General features: G+C 47.2%; 1 protein-coding gene across 4 annotated transcripts in view; it reads right to left on the bottom strand.

The window, feature by feature from the left end:
* The window catches only part of SLC4A2 (solute carrier family 4 member 2), a 199077-nt gene that overhangs the window by 151021 nt on the left and 24942 nt on the right, over positions 1-23114 (bottom strand). The window contains exon 1 of one of the 4 annotated variants that reach the window (XM_030191921.1): positions 6398-6463. The exons of 2 other annotated variants lie outside the window; for them this stretch is intronic. The gene's annotated coding sequence lies outside the window, so the exon portion shown is untranslated. Of the gene's footprint in view, positions 1-1632; positions 1737-6397; positions 6464-23114 lie in introns of those variants that run through there. One more of the 4 variants, XM_030191916.1, reaches the window with a different exon arrangement.

Consider the following 23114-nt stretch of genomic DNA (forward strand, 5'->3'; position numbering starts at 1 on the left):
AGGTCACAAATACCCGGCAAGATCCCCAAAAACATTTTAAACTGCTTATCCCAGAAATAGTGGATTTTCACCAAGTCCATTTAATAATGGTCTATGGACTTTTCCTTTAGGAAGCCATCCAAACCTTTTTTAAACTCTGCTAAGCTAACCGCCTTTACCACATTCTCTGGCAACGAATTCCAGAGTTTAATTACACGTTGAGTGAAGAAAAATTTCCTCTGATTCGTTTTAAATTTACTACATTGTAGCTTCATTGCATGCCTCCTAGTCCTATTATTTTTGGAAAGCGTAAACAGATGCTTCACATCTACCCGTTCAACTCCACTCATTATTTTATAGACCTCTATCATATCTCCCCTCAGCTGCTTTTTCTCCAAGAAGAACAGCCCTAGCCGCTTTAGCCTTTCCTCATAGGGAAGTCTTCCCATCCCCTTTATCATTTTCGTCGCCCTTCTCTGCACCTTTTCTAATTCTACTATATCTTTTCTGAGATACGGTGACCAGAATTGAACGCAATATTCAAGGTGCAGTCGCACCATGGAGCGATACAAAGGCATTATAACATCCTCATTTTTGCTTTCCATTCCTTTCCTAATAATACCTAACATTTTATTTGCTTTCTTAGCCGCAGCAGCACACTGAGCAGAAGGTTTCAACATATCATCAACGACGACACCTGGGGCAATGGAGGGTTCAGTGACTTGCCCAGAGTCACAAGGAGCTGCGATGGGAATTGGACCCAGTTCCCCAGGATCAAGGTCCGCTGCTCTAACCACGAGGCTACTCCTAGTGAGGAACAAGTGATTAATAAGCCTCCAAGTAAGTAAAACATTAAATCTCTTTACAGAAAGGGGAAATAAAATAGCAAAGTGACATAGTACCGGTGTGGGGGGGGGGGGGGGGGGGGGGAATTGTGACTAGGATACAGTTAAAGGATATTTACACACCTCCAAGGGATAAATGTACTGGAGGAGGGAGAAGCTCAGGAAGGGAAACATTTCTTCATGGAAAGGGTGATGAGTGTGCAAAAACGGCTTCCCAGCAGAGGTGGAGGGGAATGAGGAATTTATCTGAACTCAAGAAAGCATGGGGCAAGCACTGAGGGGAAGTGAGGGGGGGTTGTAGAAACCTGGCTGTCAGTGCAGAGAAGCAGACTGGATGGTGTCTTTTGCCCTTAGTTTTTGTGTTTCTATGGGATGCATGCTGTCTCAATCAGTGAGCACACAGTGGGAGGGGGGCGGAGGTGGAGGGCGAGGGGGCATCTCTCAGGGTTGCTGGGGCAGGGGGCACTTCTCAAGGTCTGCAGCTGTCTCACCAAGGGAATCCACTGAAGAGAGAGAAGGGGAGGGGGTGTGCACGCTCTCAGGGCTAGTGAATGCATTCAGGGAGGGGGCACCCTTCAGGGTTTAGTGAATGCATGCAGGGAGGGGGAGGGGGCACCTGTCAGCAAGACAGGGCTTCCAGCCCTGACTGTTTAAAGAACAGATTTTTGGTCTGTCTTTCTCCTTTCATGACTCAGTCACGGACTCCTCTGTCTTGAACCTGCCAAGTCTCAGGGGACCGACTGGCCCTGCTAATTTGAGGTGAAAGAAAGCCCTGGAAGCATGCCAAAAAGCTCAGAGTCACACTTACCCCCCCTCAGCGTTGTGTGTTCACGACTGAGCAGCAGACTCCATGGCTGGCTGGAGAGGAGAAGCAGACACTGACAGAGGACTCAGCTCACAACTTCCTCCCTGGGATTTAGTCTCCAGGTCATGTGATGCAGCAGAGATTCCTAGACAGAGGATGAGACACTTTCTGGTGACACTGGCACAGGGCCCATGTGACCCACATGGACATCAGCACCAAACCAAAGAAATTGTCTTATCACTTTATTAGCGGGGGTAGAAGTGATTAATTGACGTCAGGTCTGGACTGACAATAAGATGTCCTGTGACCCCTGCACATTTATTCCGACACCCCCCCCCCCCCTTTTACTAAGCCGCACGCCAAATTATGGTAATTTCAATTTTGGCGCACATCTGCTACGCGCATCTGAAAGATATGTTTTATCATTATCATGGTACCCAAAATCCTTCAGTTATCACTAAATGTATACTTTTCCATGTATTTCTGTTACTCATGATGTATTGTAAGCCACATTGAGCCTGCAAAGAGGTGGGAAAATGTGGGATACAAATGCAACAAATAAATAAAATAAAATAACAAATAATATTTTTTATTTTCAGGTGCGCGTAACGGACGCTTGCCAAGTGGCATCTTGACGTACATAGATCATTTCCACCCAGATTCTTTACCGCTAGGTCTATGGCTGGCGGTAAGGTCTCAGACCCAACATGGACGTGCGGCAATTTTCATTTTGCTGCACGTCCATTTTCGGCAAAAAAAAAGAGGCATTTTTTACAGGCAAGCTAAAAAAAATGGATCAGCACGCACCCCAAACCCACGCCTACACTACTGCAAGCCATTTTTCAACGCAGCTTTGTAAAAGGACCCCTGATGTAGTTAAAAGTTTAAATAAGAAGCCTGATTTAAAAAACAAACATTTCCCAATATTCTTTCGGAAATTACTGGGGATCCCAGGCACGGCAGAGGATCGACTGGAGAGAATGAGCGAGACAAACTTTCGATTCTGTGGCCCTCCCGGTGATATTCGCTTTAGGTCTGGGCAGACTGGATGGACCGTGCAGGTCTTTTTCTGCCGTCATCTACTATGTTACTACGTAGGTCTGATTATTTACCATTTTGTTACTAGTAAACGTCTGCTGATTTAAGCAAACACAGGCACCAAGCCCAGAGCTGCTGTAACAATTTCTGTACTTCAGTCTCGAGAAGGGCAGGTGGGATTGCGGTTTATGAATGACTTAATTAGGATTGTCACATGAACAATTAAATGCAGAACTGGGCAAATGCACCACAGGAAAAAAATATATATATATACACCCAGGTAACGTAGAGAGAATTTAATCTAGAAAACAGGAGCCTCAAATTTATCATATACTGTATCACTATTGCTTTGTGCGACTACAAAAAAAAGGGGGTGGGGAGAAAAGATCACATTAAATAATCGCCAATCAAGATAAAATTCCAGTCTTTGAATTTGTCTATCATTATCACAGTGGCGTAGGAAGGGGGGCGGGGGGGGGGGCGGTCCGCCCCGGGTGCACGCCGCTGGGGGGTGTCGGCTCCGCGCTGGTGCACTGCCCTCTCTGCCCTGGAACAGGTATGCGCCCCGGGGGGTGCGCCTCAGCGGGAGGAGTGTGCACCCCAGTGGGAGGAGGGTGCGCCGTGCTGCACCCCGGGGGGGGGGGGGTGCGCAGCGGTGACCCGCCCCGAGTGTCAGCTCCCCTCGCTACGATGCATTATCAGTTAATAATAATAATAAAAACTCCACTCATAAATCAATATTATTAAAAAAAAGTGTTTATAAAAGATTAGGATTGTTAGTGAAATGTGAATTATCTGTAACTGGAATTGCTGGATATGTTGTGTTTTGCAAAATCACTCCGGGTTCTTTAAGGGAAGCGAAATGTATCTAAAGATTGATCCAGTTTGGGGAAAGCAGAAACCAGACTAAGGGAAAGGGAAATGAGACTTGATATACGGCCTTTCTGAGGTTTTTGCAACTACATTCAAAGCGATTTACATATATACAGTGGAGGAGTAGCCTAGTGGTTAGTGCAGTGGCCTTTGATCAAGGGGAACTGAGTTCAATTCCCACTGCAGCTCCTTCTGACTCTGGGCAAGTCACTTAACCCTCCATTGCCCCTGGTACAAAATAAGTACCTGAATATATGTAAACCGCTTTGAATGTAGTTGCAAAAACCTCAGAAAGGCAGTATATCAAGTCCCATTTCCCTTATTTTGGAGGGGGGGAGAGAGACACTAGATGGAAGGATCAGAAGACAGGGAAGACGCTGGATGGAAGGATGCAGAAAGGAAGAGGGGAGACATTGGAAGGATGGGGAGAGAAAGAGGGGAGCTGCTGGATGGAAAGGGGGAGAGGACAGAGTAGTGAAAGACTGGAGAACAAGAGGAAGGGACATGGGGAGAACAAGGGTGAGGAACAGATGAAAATCCATAGGTAGATGAAGTAAAAAGGAAATTAATGAATGGATAGTAAGAATGAATTAAATCTGGACAGAGAGAGAGAGGCAGGAAAATATTGAAGAAAACAAAGAAAAAGGAGAGAAAAATGGCAAATGAACAGGAAACCCTGGGAAGAGAGTTAAGAGAAGACGAAGGAAAGCAGAATGAAGAGACTGGGAGCAACACAGTTAGAAAAAGTAAATGGCCAGACAACAAAGGTAAAGAAAATAATGTTATTTTAAATTTAGATAAAGAAATGTGGTAACTGTGTTAATAAAGTTTAATAAATGCAAATAAAATAGAAAATAAGGTAATACCTTCACTGATTTTAAAACATTTTTTATTGGCTTTCAGAGACCAACACCTCCTGCCTCAGGTCAGGAGAGGATACCATAACAGCATTATACTGACCTGAGGCAGGAGGTTTTGGCCTCTGAAAGCTAATTAGGCTATTTCTGAAATGGCCGTGGGTTTGAGGTGTGCCAGAGGGCGGAGCCATGTAGAGTGGGTGGAGCCAAGGCTTCGACTGGCTTTGCAGAAAGGCGGATATAGAGAAAAGTCTTTTAACAGCACCAGCAAGGCATAACGACAGTCAGAGCATCAACGAACCATGAACACAGATTAAACTTGAGCTTTATATGATATGTGTCCAATAATTATAGATTGCTGTATTCAATTATGAAAGTCAGGTGGGGGGGGGGGGGGAGATAAGGCTGAAAGTTAATTGGGGGAGGGGAAGATAAGGCCTAAGGTTCACCTGGGTCTTCCCTACCCTTGCACCTTCTCTGCAGACAGAGCACAGTGTGATGGTCAATGGTGTCCACTGAGGCTGGGGGGTCTGGGGGAAGAGGACGTCACCTTTTCCGGTATCTTTATCTGTGATGCTACAGAGGCTGTAATTAACACTGCAGCCATGGGGGGGGGGGGGGGGGGGTTAAATTGAGAGGACCTTTGAATGGATAAAACTCACAGTCAGAGTTAACAAAACCCCTACACAGATCTGTGAAGCACGAGGGAACCTCGCCCTCCTACTTTCCACCTTGCTGCACTATGCAGCTGAATCGACTTCCTGAGCTGTTGAGTCATGCTCTCTCTCCAGCCTCAAATTCAGTCCAAAACCACATCTGTGCGAGGCTGCTGTTAAGTTTTAACCCCAATTAGTCACACAATCCGGCGAGGGTTAGGTTTATTATTGTGTATTGTAAAAATTCTTATAGCCCGCATACCTCATAAATCCTATGCGGATAAGAAAAACCACGTACATCATAAGAATCAACACTCACAAACATACATAAAACTATTATTATAACATCTCTTTATAATAATTCGTCTGTGATAAATCTGATCCTCTTTACTAAAGATCATTCAGTTTACTGCAGTGGCGTAACCAAAGGTGGGCTCGGGTGGGCCCAGGCCCACCCAGTAGCAGCACACCTATGAAGTGGCTGGCAGGGGTCCCCAAGCCCTACCAGCCAAAAACTCCCAACAACTGTCCCTCCTGCATACCTTGTAAATAGCAGATCTTCACCTGCAGCGAGCAGTGACTGATACACACTGTTCGCACCGGTCCTACAGCCTTCCCTCTGATATATTCCTGCCTCTGCGGAAACAGGAAATTGTGTCAGAGGGAAGGCTGTGGGGCCAACACGAGCAGTGTGTATTAGTTACTGCTTGCTGCCGGTGAAAATCTGCTACTTAAAAGGTATCCGGGGGGAGGAGGGATGTTTGAGAGACCATATGGCATGCAGGCAAGAGAAGGAGAAACCAAATCACTTGTAGGACAGGGTGGAGTTCTTCTGCCCACCCATGTTGGGCCCAGGCCCACCCAAAATTGGGTGCCTGGCTACACCCCTGGTTTACTGGACCCAAAGGCCTTCAGAAATGAAATACTGTAGAGAAGGAACTTGATAAGCTATATAAAAACATTTCAGATCTGAAATCTAGGAGAGTTACACGATCCTTGGTCCCTGCCCCAAAGGGCTTACAAGCTCATTTTTCTACTCGCGGCAATTCAGCATGTAGTTTCTCGCCCCACCCCACCACTGATCGACTCACCTTCCACCCCTACCTGAAGAAGGACTCAAAACACAGACACAACCGACCTGTTTGAAGCCAAACATTTTAAAGTTTCACCTTTCATTTTACTTTGTATTGTTAGAAGAGCTGAGAGTTAGCGTAGGCAGGCAACTGTGCTTTAACTGGGCAGATCTTAATCGTTTCACCAAAACAAATAAAAGCCAAAGGCTAATCTGAAGCTGAAGATCTTTGGCTGTGCTAACGTTAAACACCGAACCCAGCTGAAAAATACCTTGTCCCAGCGACGCTGGTACTTAAAAAGGGCTCCTGGATGCGACAGACCACCGGTGGGCGCCATTCCCCTGGAGCGAGGGAAGAGCTCGGAGATCATGAGAAACTCCGACGGCGTCAGCGCCAAGAACGTTACCGTGAGAGTTCAGCGTTATCCATCCCCCAAGTATTTGGAACTGTGTAAGAAGCTACCGCCAAGCTGGCTAACCTTTCGCACGCTTCACGTTTCAAGTTTATTTGATATACTGCAAATAATAATAAAAAAAATATCTAAGCTGTTTAGGATGAATAAAACCATAAAAAGGGCAGATAAGGATCAGAGCTCTGAAGTACAATTAAATCGTTATAATACGGAGAAGGTAAAGAGAGAAAAGTAATTACTTGAACACCAGAGGAGGGTAGGTAGTGAAAAGAGCACAAGGGACAGAACACAGAAGTACAGTGTAAAAATTGGAAGCCACTTATTTAGCTATAGAGGAAAAACCTGCGTGAACTAGTGAGTTTTCAGAAGGTCTACAATGTCAACACAATACGTAATAGAACATTTTAGTTGACAGTGAAGGGTATAAGCGAAGGTGGAACATATTAGATAGGTAACAGAGCAAGAGGAGTTAGAAAATAACAGAGAGGGGCATAATCGAACGGGGGCGCCCATCTCTAAGAACGGCCCCCTAATGAGGCATCCCCCTCCGTATTATCGAAACAAGACGGGCGGCCATCTTTTGTTTCGATAATACGGTCGGGGTCGGCCAAATCTCAACATTTGGGTCGACCCCAGAGATGGCCGGCATTGGTTTTCGCCGATAATGGAAACCGAGCCCGGCCATCTCAAAACCGGCCAAATCCAAGGCATTTGGTCATGGGAGGAGCCAGCATTTGTAGTGCACTGGTCCCCCTCACATGCCACGACACCAACCGGGCACCCTAGGGGGCACTGCAGTGGACTTCATTAATTGCTCCCTTGGGTGCTGAGCCTCCCAAATCCCCCCCCAAAACCCACTCCACACAACTGTACACCACACCATAGCCCTTATGGGTGAAGGGGGGCACCTACATGTGGGTACAGTGGGTTTCGGGTGGGTCTTGGAGGGATCCCATTTACCACCACAAGTGTAACAAGTAAGGGGGGGATGGGCCTGGGTCCGCCTACCTGAAGTGCACTGCACCCACTAAAACTGCTTCAGGGACCTGCATACTGCTGTCATGGAGCTGGGTATGACATTTGAGGCTGGCATAGAGGCTGGCAAAAAATGTTTTTAATTTTTTTTTTAGGTTGGGAGGGGGTTGGTGACCACTGGGGGAGTAAGGGGAGGTCATCTGGTTAGTTTGGGCACCCTTTTGAGGCTTGGTCCTGAAAATAAAGGGACCAAGTTATGTCGGCCAAATGCTCATCAGGGCCGGCCTTCTTTTTTCCATTATCGGCCCAGGGTGCCCATCTCTTACCCACGCCCCCGTCCCGCCTTCAGTACACTACCAACACGCCCCCTTGAGTTTTGGCCGGCCCCGCAACGGAAAGCAGTTTAAGGTGGCCAAAATCGGCTTTTGATTATGCCGATTTGGCCGGCTTCAGAAGGGCGGTGTTACGTTCCTCACCTGGCTCCAGGCCTGCACGGCCGAGTCATCGGCAAGCTGTGGTCCAGCGGAGATAGCCGGCCATCTTGGATGTGGTTTCTCCAGGAGAGGTCGGCCATCTTGGGATGGGCATCTCTGCTTGTGGCAGCCATCTTGGAGTTGGGTAGCTTCAGGAAGGAAGCCCATATTTGGACGTAGGGCATCTCTGCTGATGGGGGCAGCCATCTTGAATCAGCTGCACATGTTTGGGATTGATTCCTACACTATTTAAAGCCCTGCCTCCAGTCCTTCGTTGCTTCGGCCTCAATTGTGTTTGAGATCCAGGCCGGTGCTCCTTGTCTTCAGTTCCTGTGTTCCGGTGTTTCTGACCTTGGTTTGTTCCTGGACTACGCGTTGTGTTACTGCCTGCCTTGACCTTGGACTGTTTATTGACTATTCTTTGCTCTGCTGTTTACGGGCTCCTGGACTGTGTTTGTTTGCCCACCTGTCTGGTCAGTGGTCGTGCAACCCCGACTGTGGTGTCACTCCATCTTCGCCATGCTCAGTCGGGGCACAAGGGCTTACACATCCCCAGTCATAACAGGCGGCCATCTCCCGTTTTGTGTCGAAAGATGGGCGCCCTTCCCTTTCGAAAATAAGCAGGATAGTGACTTACATAGTAAATGATGGCAGATAAAGACCTGTACGGTCCATCCAGTCCCCAACAAGATAAACTCATTTTACATAAGGTGTGCATGTGCGTGATTTCCTTTAAGGACATTGAAGAAGTTCATAGAGTTTAAATTTATTGTATTGTGCTGGTAGCCAATCGGTTGCAGTAGGCTGTTTACTATACTAAACAGCTGCTTGGTTAAAGTGGCAGCCTCGGCAATGCATTGAGAGAAACATTGTTGTTTGGTTGCTGTTAAGGCTTGGTGGTGCTTTGTTGGGTGCTTCTTACAGTTTAGCCTGCCTTCATCCAGGCGACATTTACACCATGTCCTTTCCAGTTTCCGTCCTTCATGTTTAAGGATCCAAAGTTCTGGAGAAATGGGGCATAAGACCTTTTTTAATGGCGCCGTTTTCTCTAAGTACATAAGTACATAAGTAGTGCCATACTGGGAAAGACCAAAGGTCCATCTAGCCCAGCATCCTGTCACCGACAGTGGCCAATCCAGGTCAAGGGCACCTGGCACGCTCCCCAAACGTAAAAACATTCCAGACAAGTTATACCTAAAAATGCGGTTTTGGCTAAGCGTGTATTCCAAATGTCAACCTGTTCCGACACTGTAGTTGTCTTTTCAATGACATGTAGATAGTCCAAAGCTTCTAGGAACTTCTCAATGGTCAGCTTTTTTTTTGTCTCTGATCTCCTTCTAAACTGTGGGAGGTGCCATTTGTTTCAGGTGGTCACAAAAATTTTAATTAGAAAATGGTCTGACCATGATAGGGGTGTTATTTCAATACTGCTATCCTGGAATTCTGGGATGTCAACCCCTTTGTAGAATACCAAATCTAGTATGTGACCCTTTTCATGGGTTGGAGAGTTGGCCACCTCTATGAACCCTACTGCCATCATCATGTCCAGAAAAGCAGCTGTGGCGATATCTGGGGTTTCGATGTGTAGATTGAAATCTCCCATAATCACCAGCCTAGGGTACTTCAGGGTCACTTGAGTAATCAGATCTAGGAGTTCTTGCACAGATAATGTGTTGTTACGAAGTGCTCGGTATACCAAGAGAAAGACAGATTGTCCTCTTCAAGCTGGATTGAAAGAGATTCTGATTCATTTAGCTGGAGGATGGAGATTCTACTACTACTATTTAACATTTCTAAAGCGCTACTAGGGTTACGCAGCGCTGTACAATTTAACATAGAAGGACAGTCCATGCTCAAGGAGCTTACAATCTAAAGAACAAATGTACAGTCAGTCAAGTGGGGGTTTCTGCGCAGTTTCATTGTATCCTGACTCAAGACTGCTACCCTTCCACCTCATCTTCCTGGTCTTGGTTGATGTTGAATATTGAAACCTGTTGGGCATAGCTCAGCTAGAGGTAAACCCCCACTTTCATCTAGTCAGGTTTCACTTATTCCTAGGATGTTACAATGCTGTTCATGTATGACATTATGGATCACCGGGATTTCTTTGCAGCTGATCTGGCATTCACCAGTCCTATAGTTCCCCAAGGGTGGTCTGGAGGGGTGCTGGTGGTAACTTTGGTGTGGCACTGAGGTGATCTTTTAAGTACCGTTATTAGGTGTTTAACCTCTTGCACTTTTGCCTTCTCTTTGGTTGGTGGGGATTATAGTTTCCTCTCCCACACACCACTGGGATCCACGATGTCTCTTAGTCTGCCAGACCAAGGCACATTCTTTGTGTCAGAAGCTAGTTAGGCTAATTTCACTGGGTGGCACTGCAGTCCACCCTGTGGATCAAGCACGCCGTTGTCACACCTCTCCTAAAAAAACCTTCACTTGACCCTACCTGCCCCTCCAACTACCGCCCCATCTCTCTTTTACCCTTCCTCTCCAAAATACTTGAGCGCGCCGTTCACAGCCGCTGCCTTGATTTTCTCTTCTCTCATGCCATCCTCGATCCACTTCAATCCGGTTTTCGCCCTCTGCACTCGACAGAAACGGCACTCTCTAAAGTTTGCAATGACCTGCTCCTGGCCAAATCCAGAGGTCACTACTCCATCCTCATCCTCCTCAATCTTTCCGCCGCGTTTGACACTGTCAATCATGATTTACTTCTTGTCACGCTGTCCTCTTTTGGGTTCCAAGGCTCTGTCCTCTCCTGGTTCTCCTCTTATCTCTCCCACCGCACCTTCAGGGTACACTCCCATGGATCTTCCTCCACTCCCATCCCACTATCTGTTGGAGTTCCCCAGGGATCTGTCCTTGGACCCCTTCTTTTCTCAATCTACACCTCTTCCCTGGGCTCGCTGATCTCGTCTCATGGTTTTCAGTATCATCTTTATGCTGATGACACCCAGCTATACCTCTCCACACCTGACATCACCGCGGAGACCCAGGCCAAGGTATCGGCCTGTTTATCCGACATTGCGGCATGGATGTCCAACCGTCACCTTAAACTGAACATGTCCAAGACCGAGCTCCTCGTCTTTCCTCCTAAACCCACTTCTCCTCTTCCTCCACTCTCTATCTCAGTTGATAACACCCTCATCCTCCCCGTCCCATCTGCCCGCAAAATCGGAGTCATCTTCGACTCCTCCCTCTCCTTCTCTGCGCATATCCAACAGACTGCCAAGACCTGTCGCTTCTTCCTCTTCAACATCAGCAAAATTCACCCTTTCCTCTCTGAGCACACTACCAGAACTCTTGTCCACACTCTCATTACCTCTCGCCTTGATTACTGCAACTTACTCCTCACTGGCCTCCCACTCAGCCATCTATCCCCCCTTCAATCCGTTCAGAACGCTGCCGCACGTCTTATATTCCGCCAGAACCGATATACTCATATCACCCCTCTCCTCAAATCACTTCATTGGCTTCCGATCAGATATCGCATACAATTCAAGCTCCTCCTCCTTACCTACAAATGCACTTAGTCTGTGGCTCCTCACTACCTCTCCACCCTCATTTCCCCCTATGTTCCCGCCCGTAACCTCCGCTCACAGGACAAAGCCCTTCTCTCAGTACCCTTCTCCACCACTGCCAACTCCAGGCTCCGCTCATTCTGCCTTGCCTCACCCTATGCCTGGAACAATCTTCCTTTACCCATATGCCATGCCCCCTCCCTACCCATCTTCAAATCTCTGCTTAAAACTCACCTCTTCAATGCTGCCTTCGGCGCCTAACCGCTTGAGAAATATAGAATGCCCCAATCTATCCACCCTATCAGATTAACTGTTCACTCGTCCTCTAGATTGTACACTTGTCTTTAGATTGTTCTCTTGTCTTTTAGATTGTAAGCTCTTTGAGCAGGGACTGTCCTTCTATGTTTAAATTGTACAGCGCTGCGTAACCCTAGTAGCGCTTTAGAAATGTTAGTAGTTAGTTAGTAGTTAGCAGTCCTACTAGTTGGCAATCTAGGATTAAGGCTTTAAGTCATCAACTGCTTTTTAAAGTTGTAAATTCAGACCAGGCCTCATTACACAAGGTATGAGGTGATGCAGTGGCGTAGGAAGGGGAGGGGGCGGTGGGGCGGTCCGTCCCGGGTGCACTCCGCTGGGGGGGGGGGGTGTCGGCTCCACTGGTTCCCTGCTCTCTCTGCCCCGGAACAGGTTACTTCCTGTTATGGGGCAGAGAGAGCAGGGAACCAGCGGAGCCGACGCAGCTCCCTGCGACGACATGCACTCGGGGAGGAGCGCCAGAGGTAAGAATGCGCTCCGGGAGGGGGTGCGCGCACCAAGGGGGGGTGTGCCGTGCTGCACCTGGGGGGGTGCGCAGCGGCGACCCACCCCGGGTGTCAGCCGCCCTCGCTACGCCACTGAGGTGATGCAACATGTGATTATACCTGATCCTGATTGTCCTTGCTATTTTCAGGGCATAGACCATAGAAGTCTGTCCAGCATTGTCCTTGTTCTTAAACTTCAGGAGTTATCATAGAAGCCCTTGAAAAACTTCATTTCAGCCCATCCAATTTTATCCAGCCACAATCAGGGCCATGGCTGCCGAGAGCCTGGGCCGGTGCCGCCGCTGCCCTCCCCCGAGGTCATCGCCGGTGCCGCCCCCCTCCATCCACCACCGGGCGGGGCCCCCCTGAATTCAAATCATAGCGCCTCACCTCGACCTCGCTCAGTGTGAAAGAAGCGCAGCAGCGGCAGTCTGCAGATCGCCTCCCTTCAGGCCTTCCCTCCCTGTGTCCCGCCCTTGCGCAAGTTACATCAGACGAGGGCGGGACACAGGGAGGGAAGGAGGCTCGAAGGGAGGTGATCTGCAGAGTGCTGCTGCTGCACTTCCTTCACATGGAGCGAGGTCGAGGTGAGGCGCTATGATTTTAATTCAGGGGGCCCAGCTAACACCTCAACAGCCATGTTGTGTTTTTCATTCTCTTTTTATTTAGGCTTCTCCTGTGTCTATCCCACACATTTAGACTTTGCATAGAGTTCTAGGGCGGAGACCATTATGGTGGGGGGGGGGGGGGGAGCTGTAACACTGAATCATGAGTTTCTTGCAGAGGTCAAACAGATGTGTAAGTGTGTGGGAATAGCCATTAAGTTGTTCTGAAGAATGAAGAAAGCACAACGGGAGTACACAGGAGAAGAGAATGAGAGAAAAGAAGGATGACCCAAATGGAAGATCTACAAATCAACATTTTAGAATGCTACAATACTGAATCGTGAGTTTCTTGCAGAGGTCAAACAGATGTGTAAGTGTGTGGGAATAGCCATTAAGTTGTTCTGAAGAATGAAGAAAGCACAACGGGAGTACACAGGAGAAGAGAATGAGAGAAAAGAAGGATGACCCAAATGGAAGATCTACAAATCAACATTTTAGAATGCTACAATACTGAATCGTGAGTTTCTTGCAGAGGTCAAACAGATGTGTAAGTGTGTGGGAATAGCCATTAAGTTGTTCTGAAGAATGAAGAAAGCACAACGGGAGTACACAGGAGAAGAGAATGAGAGAAAAGAAGGATGACCCAAATGGAAGATCTACAAATCAACATTTTAGAATGCTACAATACTGAATCGTGAGTTTCTTGCAGAGGTCAAACAGATGTGTAAGTGTGTGGGAATAGCCATTAAGTTGTTCTGAAGAATGAAGAAAGCACAACGGGAGTACACAGGAGAAGACAATGAGAGGAAAGAAGGATGACCCAAATGGAAGATCTACAAATCAACATTTTAGAATGCTACAATACTGAATCGTGAGTTTCTTGCAGAGGTCAAACAGATGTGTAAGTGTGTGGGAATAGCCATTAAGTTGTTCTGAAGAATGAAGAAAGCACAACGGGAGTACACAGGAGAAGACAATGAGAGGAAAGAAGGATGACCCAAATGGAAGATCTACAAATCAACATTTTAGAATGCTACAATACTGAATCGTGAGTTTCTTGCAGAGGTCAAACAGATGTGTAAGTGTGTGGGAATAGCCATTAAGTTGTTCTGAAGAATGAAGAAAGCACAACGGGAGTACACAGGAGAAGACAATGAGAGGAAAGAAGGATGACCCAAATGGAAGATCTACAAATCAACATTTCAGAATGCTATATGAAAGAATACACGGAGCCAGTGTTCTTCCATGAAGAGTAGAGTAACCTTATCATAATTCTTTGTACCATGGATTACCTTTATAGTAAGCTCCTAAACTGATATGAAGGCAAGTCTTTAAGAAGGAAATTTCAATAGTCTACGTGGGATATTGTGAGGGAATGGATCAATAAACAGGGAGACTGAGTATCAAATAGTGGACATGCTGCTCGAATGTGACGTAGTATGAAGAGAGACTTTTGACCATCTCAAAGAAATGCGCAGAAAAAGTGAGATTACTGTCTTAAGAGGACACCAAGAACTTTGACAATCTACTGAAGGAATCTGGGCAGATCTGGTAAAGTTTTATGATTCTGTTAGAATTCTGCTAGTCAGACAGGGGAATGCTTGGAACCGCTCCTGATTGGTCTGTCAGGGGCTGAGCTGATGTCAGTCTGATCTTCTTAAGATGACCTTTCCCTACAACCCCTGCTTTGGCGTTACTTTTTTATTTTTGTAACTTTCCTCAGGTGCTGCCCTGAACCAAACTCCTACAAAAGTAAAGTAAATTCTGACCTCTTAAATTCCAAACTTCTCAACTTTCTGGCTATAGGTGAGATACCTGATATTCTCTTTAATTTAATGCTTATTGCTTAATTAATTAATTTGCCCTGTGAAACCTCTTATTTTCTTTCTTTCTCTTCCTGCCAAGCTCTGATAGAGAGGGAGGCTGTTTAAACTGCATTGCATTGAGGCTCTAAAAGTGCATTTTACATTGTTGAAACTGATATAATTATTGGGAATATTTTAGATTTATATTACAACAAGGAAAGTTTTATATTCTAGGGCAATTTTGAAAGTTAAATCAATTGAAAATTCTTTGACCAGACTGTATCATTTCTGGTCCCATCCAGAGAATTGCCTTAACAGCATTTAGCTGACACATTGAGACCCGCGGGAGGTGGTGGAGATGAAAATGGTAACGGAATTCAAACATGCGTGGGATATGCATAAAGGAATCCTGTGCAGAAGGAATGGATCCTCAGAAGCTTAGCCAAAATTGGGTGGCGGAGCAGGTGGGGGGAAGAGGGGTTGGTGGTTGGGAGGTGAAGATAGTGGAGGGCAGACTTATACGGTCTGTGCCAGAGCCAGTGGTGGGAGGCGGGACTGGTGGTGGGGAGGCAGGGATAGTGCTGGGCAGACTTGTACGATCTGTGCCCTGAATAAGGCAGGTACAAATCAAGGTAAGGTATACACAAATGAGTTTATCTTGTTGGGCAGACTGGATGGACCGTGTAGGTCTTTTTCTGCCGTCATCTACTATGTTACTTCAATTCTGCTGAAGCCTTACCTTTGTTCTGTCTGAGCTATTAGCTCTGTGCTTGCGTGGAGTTATTACTCCTTTCCTTGCTTGCAGTTTTTGTTGCTCTGTCTCTGCCTGTCGGCTGCTGCCTGTGTGTGTCTAATTACCTCTCTCACTGCACCTGGGTTTCTCTGTTTGGCTGTAGTGCTGGGTGGTGAGTTCCTACCTCGTTCTGTTCCAGTTTGTTTGTTTTGCTTCCCCTTCCTTGGAGTTCCCTTTGTGCCGTGTTTGTGGGGACCCTTTTGTTTCTCTCCGTGGGGATTGTTTGTTTGCTCTTTCATTGTACTCCCGATTAACCCATTGTCTGCAGTCTTCCCTGCCTCTGGTTGCTGTGTGTGTGCTGAGCTTGGTTTAACTCTTTGTCTGCAGAGCTTCTCTGCTTCTGGCACTTGTCTGTTTACTGCAGTCTTCCCTTTGTGACTGTTTCAGTCCTTTCTTTGCTGTACTACCTCCTGTATTACAGAGCACTGTCCCTTTCTGTGCTGGCTGTGTATGTTAGGCTCTGCACTCCGTTTTGCGGACTTTTCCCTTCCCTGTCTGCTGAGGGTCTCTGCCTACAGTATCTTAAATTACAGTCCCTCACCTTCTTTGTGTGTGGTGGGCTACAGCTTGACGTGTTTCTGTGTATGCTTCCCTTTCTCCTTGATTACCAGCAGCGAGGGTGTTGCTGGCACTCTGGTCCCCGTGGGGGATCCCTCGTTTAGTCTCTTTCTCCCCTCCCTAAGTATGAGTCAGTTCCAGTTAGGCCGTGAGGCCCGCATGCTTGAATTTTGAGTGAATCGGTTCCCAATAGGCTGTGAGGCCCGCCTGATTGCCCTATCTTCCCTTTTCTGGAGGTGCAAATTGACTGCTGCGTGTGTGTACAGGGCTTGGTAGCTGGGGTAGTGTGTAGTGCCTGCTCGGCCCACCCTCGGCCTAAATATAAAAAGTGATGTCAAGAGATTAACTTCAGAGAAAGAGGTGCTAAGAAAATGCTTAAAAGAATTGGTCCAAGGACGGACCCTTTAAGATACTCCACAGGAGAAAGTTTGAAAATCAGAAGAGGTATACAACCACAGAACCTGGAACATTCCATGCTGTAAATAAGAGTTGAACCAATCTAAGACCAAACCAGAGATACCCAAGTTCTCAAGTCACATGACTACCAGGTCAAAAGCGGTGGATAAATCTAGGGATAGTAATAGTACTTCTTGTCCTTTATCCAGGTTGACACGTACAAAGTGAGAGGGATCTCTCAGTTTAATTAGGGTGAGCACGAACCTAGCGAAAAAATGAGAGCACACTAGGAGAGTCTTGCAGGTCTCCTGACAATCCTGTTTAATTAGAAGATGTGCCTCAGAAATGGAGATGCACGGACACTGTACCCTTTCATAAGCATGTAAATAAAGGCGACGGCCAATAACTACTAGCCAGCCAGTCCGACCTCAAAGGTCAGTAAATTAATGGAAACCCTGGTAAGTGGTGATATCACTCCACACCAGCCTAAATTCATCTTCTAGAAAAGAATCATGGTGGTGTTAGAATGCTATTCAGTTGTGATCCACCTAGCCCAAGTTCAGATTGTGGAAATCAGAAGGTGAGAAGCAAAAGATAGAGGGGTAGACAATGTCTCTTCCCACGCACAAATGACAATTTATTTATTTGTTTATTTATAGCATTTATACCCCACTCTTTCCCGCTCGGTAGCAAGTTCAGAGCGGCTTACAAGGTGTGGTACAAAGTTTTCACAGGGAAGCACAAAATATGTTACAAGGTATCACAGTGAGGACCCAGTTGTATAGAATAGGACAGTGGGAAGAGACGTGTGGGATAGAATTGGTGTATGGGTAGTGTTAGTGGTGTGGATTGGGTTTGAAAGTTTAGTTGGGTTGTTTGGGTAGGCTTGTTTGAAGAGGTAAGTTTTCAGCAGCTTTCGGAAGGGTAGGTGTTCATTGGTTGTTCGGATGTGTCGGGGTATTGCGTTCCAGAGTTGGCTGCCTATAAAGGAGAAGTTGGATGCGTAGTAGGCCTTTGCAAATGGGAAGATGAAGATTAAGATATGTTCGAGAAGATTTGGACCCGTTCCTATCTGGAAGATCGATCAAGTTGGTCATGCAGCTAGGAGATTCGCCATGGAGGATCTTGTGGATCATTGTGTGAGCTTTAAAGTGTATGCGTTCCTTGATAGGGAGCCAATGAAGTTTTTCACGAAGTGGTGTTGCACTTTCAAATCGTGATTTGCCAAAAATGAGTCTGGCTGCTGTGTTTTGGGTGGTTTGGAGTTTTTTCATTATTTGGGTTTTGCAGTAGTCGGTATGGGTGAGTACTGTGGATTGTACTAGATTGCGGAAAGTTTTTTGTGGGAGGAATGGTTTTACTCTTTTCAGTACCCACATCATGTTGAACATGCTACATTTTCTAATTTCTAGTAGACATACAACAAAACACACAAGAAGAAGAATAGCCATACTGGGTCAGACCATTGGTCCATCTAGCCCAGTATCCTGCTTCCAACAGTGACCAATCCAAGTCATAAGAACCTGGCAGAAACCCAAATAATGGCAAAATTCCATGTTACCAATCCCAGGGCAAACAGTTGCTTCCTATGTATGCCTCAATAGCAGACTATAGACGTTTCCTCCAGGAACTTGTTCAAACCTTTTTTAAACCCAAGTACGCTAACTGCTGTTACTACATCCTCTGGCAAAGAGTTCCAGAACTTAACTATTCATCGGGTGAAAAAATATTTCCTCCTATTTGTTTTAAAAGTATTTCCACCATGTAACTTCACTGAATGTCCCCTAGTCTTTGTACTTTTGGAACAAGTAAAAATCGATTCACTTCTACTCGTTCTACACCAGTGGCGTAGCCAGAAGTCAATTTTTGGGTGGGCCAACAGGTTGGATGGGTGGGCACTAAACAGTGGTGTGCTGGTAAATGTTTAACAACAGGCTCTCTCCCCAGTCCACCTCTGCGCCCCCCCCCCCCCCCCCCCCCACCCCCCCGTCCACCTGTGCACCTCCCCTCAAAATTGCAGAGCTGGCTATAGCCGGGGAGAGAGCCTGGGGGGTAGGAGAGGCAATGCATTACTCTCTCCAGGAAAAAAAAAAAAAAACATTAAATGATCCCAGGTTCCAATCTAATTCATGTTTAATGTGGGATAAAATGCCATAAATAAGTAAATAAATATAAACTTTTAATGTTGAGCACCTGATTCTCAAAGTGGCCTAGTGGTTAGGGTGGTGGACATTGGTCCTGGGGAACTGAGTTTGATTCCCACTTCAGGCACAGGCAGCTCCTTGTGACTCTGGGCAAGTCACTTAACCCTCCATTGCCCCATGTAAGCCACATTGAGCCTGCCATGAGTGGGAAAGTGCAGGGTACAAATGTAACAACAACAAAAAAGTGGGCATGTTCCAATCATTATAATGAAAATAAAATGATTTTTTTCTACCTCTGTTGTCTGGTGACTTTGTTTTTCTGATCATACTGGCCCAGTATCTGATTCTGCTGCTATCTGTCCTCTTTACTCCGTTTCCAGGGCTTCCTTTCCATTTATTTCTTTACTTTCCGCCTTTCTTCTTCATTTCTTGCTCTGGGTCCTCCGTAGACTTGACTGTCCAGTGGATCCAGCTTCTGCCTATTTTCTTCATCCATGTGCAATTTTCTCCTCTCTTCCTTTTCCCTCATCTCATCTCCTTCCTCACTCTTCCCTCCCCTCCATCCATGTCCAGCATTTCTTCTCTCTCCCTTCCCTCTCCTCCATCCATATCCAGCAGCCTCCTCTCTCCTGCCCTTCCCTCCATCCATCCATCCATGTCCAGCAACCCTCTTCTGCCCCCTGCCCTCCCCTCCATCCATCCATGTCCAGCAACCTTCCTCTCTCCTCTTCCCTCCCCTCCATCCACCCATGTCCAGAACTCTCCTCTCCCCTCCATCCATCCATCCATACCCAGCAATTCTCTTCTCTCCCCTGCCCCTATCCATCCATCCCCAGCAATTCTGTTCTTGCCCCTGTCCCCTCCATCCATCCATTCCCAGCAATTCTCCTCTCTCCCCTGCCCCCCACCTCCATCCATCCATCCCCAGCAATTCTCCTCTCTCCCCTGCCCCCCACCTCCATCCATCCATCCCCAGCAATTCTCCTCTCTCCCCTGCCCCCCACCTCCATCCATCCATCCATTCCCAGAAATTCTCCTCTCTCCCTTTCCCCCCACCTCCATCCATCCATCCATCATCCACAGCAATTCTCCTCTCTCCCCTGCCCCCCACCTCCATCCATCCATCCCCAGCAATTCTCCTCTCTCCCCTGATCCCCACCCCCATCCATCCATCCCGTGACTCTCCTCTCTCCCGCTCCCATCCATGTGTCCAGCGATTCTCCTTCACCCCTATGCATCCTTCCCTCCCATTCCACCTGCCCGCCCTCTCTCTGACGGCAGCGCTTCCCAGACGCAGAGGAGACGCTTCCGGGTTAGAAGCAGGAGGCAGCGTGTTTGAATCGCGATGCTACCGCTGCTGTTGAGAGTGAGACAGAGGGAGGAGGTAGATCGTGGCGGCGGTAGGCAGCGTCTGGGAAGCGCTGCCGTCAGAGAGAAGGAGGCAGATGCAGGATCAGCGCTGCCTGCTCCCTCCGCTCCGCTGCTGGGTGGACCTGAACCCAAACTGGGTGGGCCTAGGACCATCCAGGCCCACCCGTGGCTACGCCCCTGTTCTACACCACTTGGGATTTTGTAGGCCTTGATCATATCTCCCTTCAGTCATATCTTTTCCAAGCAGAAGAGCCCTAACCTCTTTAGTCTTTTCTCAAATGAGAGGAGTTCTATCCCCTTTTGGTCACTCTTCTTTGAACCGTTTCTAATCCTGCTATATCTTTTTTGAGATATGGTGACCAGAACTGAATGTAATACTCATGATGAGGTTGCACCATTGAGCGATACAGAGGTATTATAGTATTCTTGGTCTTATTTGCCCTCCCTTTCTGTTACGTCCCTCACTTGGTTCCAGGCCTACGCGGCCGATTCACCGGCGAGTCGTGGCCTGGCGAAGATAGCCGGCCATCTTGGTTAGCTTCAGGAAGGAAGGAGGGTCTGTTTCTGTTTCCTATTTCTGGCAACTGTCATCTGTGTTGGATCAATGGCCGTAGCCATCTTGGATAGATCAGGTCCTGGGGAGCCATCTCGGAGTAACGAGGTCAGGAAGGAAGCCCATATTTGGACATAGGCACCTCTGCTGATGGGGGCAGCCATCTTGAATCAGCTGCAAATGCTTGAGCCTAATTCCTCCACTACTTAAGGCCCTGCTTTCAGTCCTTCGTTGCTTCGGCCTCAATTGTCTCAGAGGTCCACGCTGGAGTTCTGTTCACCAGCTTTCCTCAGTTCCTGTATTCCTGTGTGTACCAGACCTCAGCTTGTTTTCCCGACCATGATTGTTTGCTGCCTGCCTAGACCTTGGACTGGTTTGACTATTCTTTGCCCTACGGATTACTTGGCTATTGGACTGTGTCTGCTTGCCCGTCAGCCTGGTCAGTGGCTGTGCAACCCTGCCAGTTCCAGAAGACCTGGTGGCCACCTGCAGCTGGGAGCTCAACTCTTGGTGAACGGTGGTCGCTTCCCAGGTGAAGCTAGGGGTTGTCTGGCTGCCTGACCGAGTGCGGCGTCACTCCATCTCTGCCATGCTCAGTCGGGGCACAGGGGCTCACTTCTACCGGGTCATAACACTTTCCTAATAATTCCTAGCATCCTGTTTGCTTTTTTGGCCACCACCACACACTAGGCAGAAGATTTCAGGGTATTGTCTACAATGACACCTAGATCTTTTTCTCGAGTGCCAACTCCTAAGGTGAACATCAGCATCCGGTAACTGATTCCGATTATTCTTCCCAATGTGCATCTTTGAAGAAGTACAAAGGCCAGAGGACCTGGAAATACCTTTAAAGCAAATAGGAGGAAATATTTTCTCACTCAAAGTATAGTTAAGCTCTAGAACTCGCTGCCAGAGATTTGGTAACAGTGGTTAGTGTATCTGGGATTCAAAAAGGTTTGGACAAGTTCCTGGAGGAAAAGTCTATAGTCTGTTATTGAGACGGACAAGGGGAAAGCCACCACTTGCCCCGGTATTGGTTGCATAGAATGTTGCTACCAATTGGGTTTCTGCCAGGTACTTCTGACCTGGATTGGCTACTGCTGGAAGCAGGATATTGGGCTAGGTGGACCATTGGTCTGAGCCAGCATGGCTATTCTTATATTTTTATTTACATAGTAACATAGTGACAGCAGAAAAAGACCTGTATGGTCCATCCAGGCTGCCCAACAAGATAAACTCATATGTGCTACTTTATACGTATACCTGACCTTGATTTGTATCTCCCATTTTCAGGGCACAGACCATAGAATCTGCCCAGCACTAGCCCCGCCTCCCAACCACTAGCCCCGCCTCCCACCACCAGCTCTGCCACCCAATCTCCGCTAAGCTTCTGAGGATCCATTCCTTCTGAACAGGATTCCTCTATGTTTATCCCACACGTCCCGCGGGAGGGCATTCCAAGTATCCACTATTCTCTCCGTGAAAAACTACTTCCTGACATTTTTCTTGAGTCTGCCCCCCTTCAATCTCATTTCATGTCCTCTCGTTCTACCATCTTTCCATCTCCGGAAAAGGTTCGTTTGCGGATTAATACCTTTCAAATATTTGAACGTCTGTATCATATCACCCCTGCTTCTCCTTTCCTCCAGGGTATACATGTTGAGGTCAGCAAGTCTCTCCTCATACGTCTTGTAACGCAAATCCCATACCATTCTTGCAGCTTTTCTTTGCACCGCTTCAATTCTTTTTACACCCTTAGCAAGATACGGCCTCCAAATACTCCAGGTGGGGCCTCACCAACGACTTATACAGGGGCATTAAAACTTCTTTTCTTCTGCTGGTCACACCTCCCTCTATACAGCCTAACAACCTTCTAGCTACGGCCACCGCCTTATCACACTGTTTCGTCGCCTTCAGATCCTCAGATACTATCACCCCAAGATCCCTCTCCCCATCCATACATATAAGACTCTCACCGCCTAACACATATGTCTCCCGTGGATTTCTACTCCCAAAGTGCATCACTTTAAATTTAGTTCCAACAACTCATCATGATTCCTTCACCATGAGGGTGCTATTCTTTCAGTTCCTCCACATCATCACCCTTGAAAACCATTTCCAGTAGAAGCAGAACTTTTACATAAAGACAGAAGTAACATAGTAACATAGTAGATGACGGCAGAAAAAGACCTGAAAGGTCCATCCAGTCTGCCCAACAAGATAAACTCATATGTGCTACTTTATACGTATACCTGACCTTGATTTGTATCTGTCATTTTCAGGGCGCAGACCGCAGAAGTCTTGCCCAGCACTAGCCCCGCCTCCCAACCACCAGCCCCGCCTCCCCCCACCAGCTCTGCCACCCAATCTTGGCTAAGCTTCTGAGGATCCATTTCTTCTGAACAGGATTCCTTTATGTTTATCCCATGCATTTTTTGAATTCCGTTACCGTTTTCATCTCCTCCACCACCTCCTTCGGGAGCCTTCTTAATTAGGAGGAGATACGAGGCATAAGCTGGGGCAGATGTGACAGGTCTTGTAAACCACCATAATGGCTAATTTGTGTTCAAACAGTAGTACAT

The sequence above is a fragment of the Microcaecilia unicolor genome, chromosome 1, assembly GCF_901765095.1.
Source record: "Microcaecilia unicolor chromosome 1, aMicUni1.1, whole genome shotgun sequence".
NCBI lineage: Eukaryota > Metazoa > Chordata > Amphibia > Gymnophiona > Siphonopidae > Microcaecilia > Microcaecilia unicolor.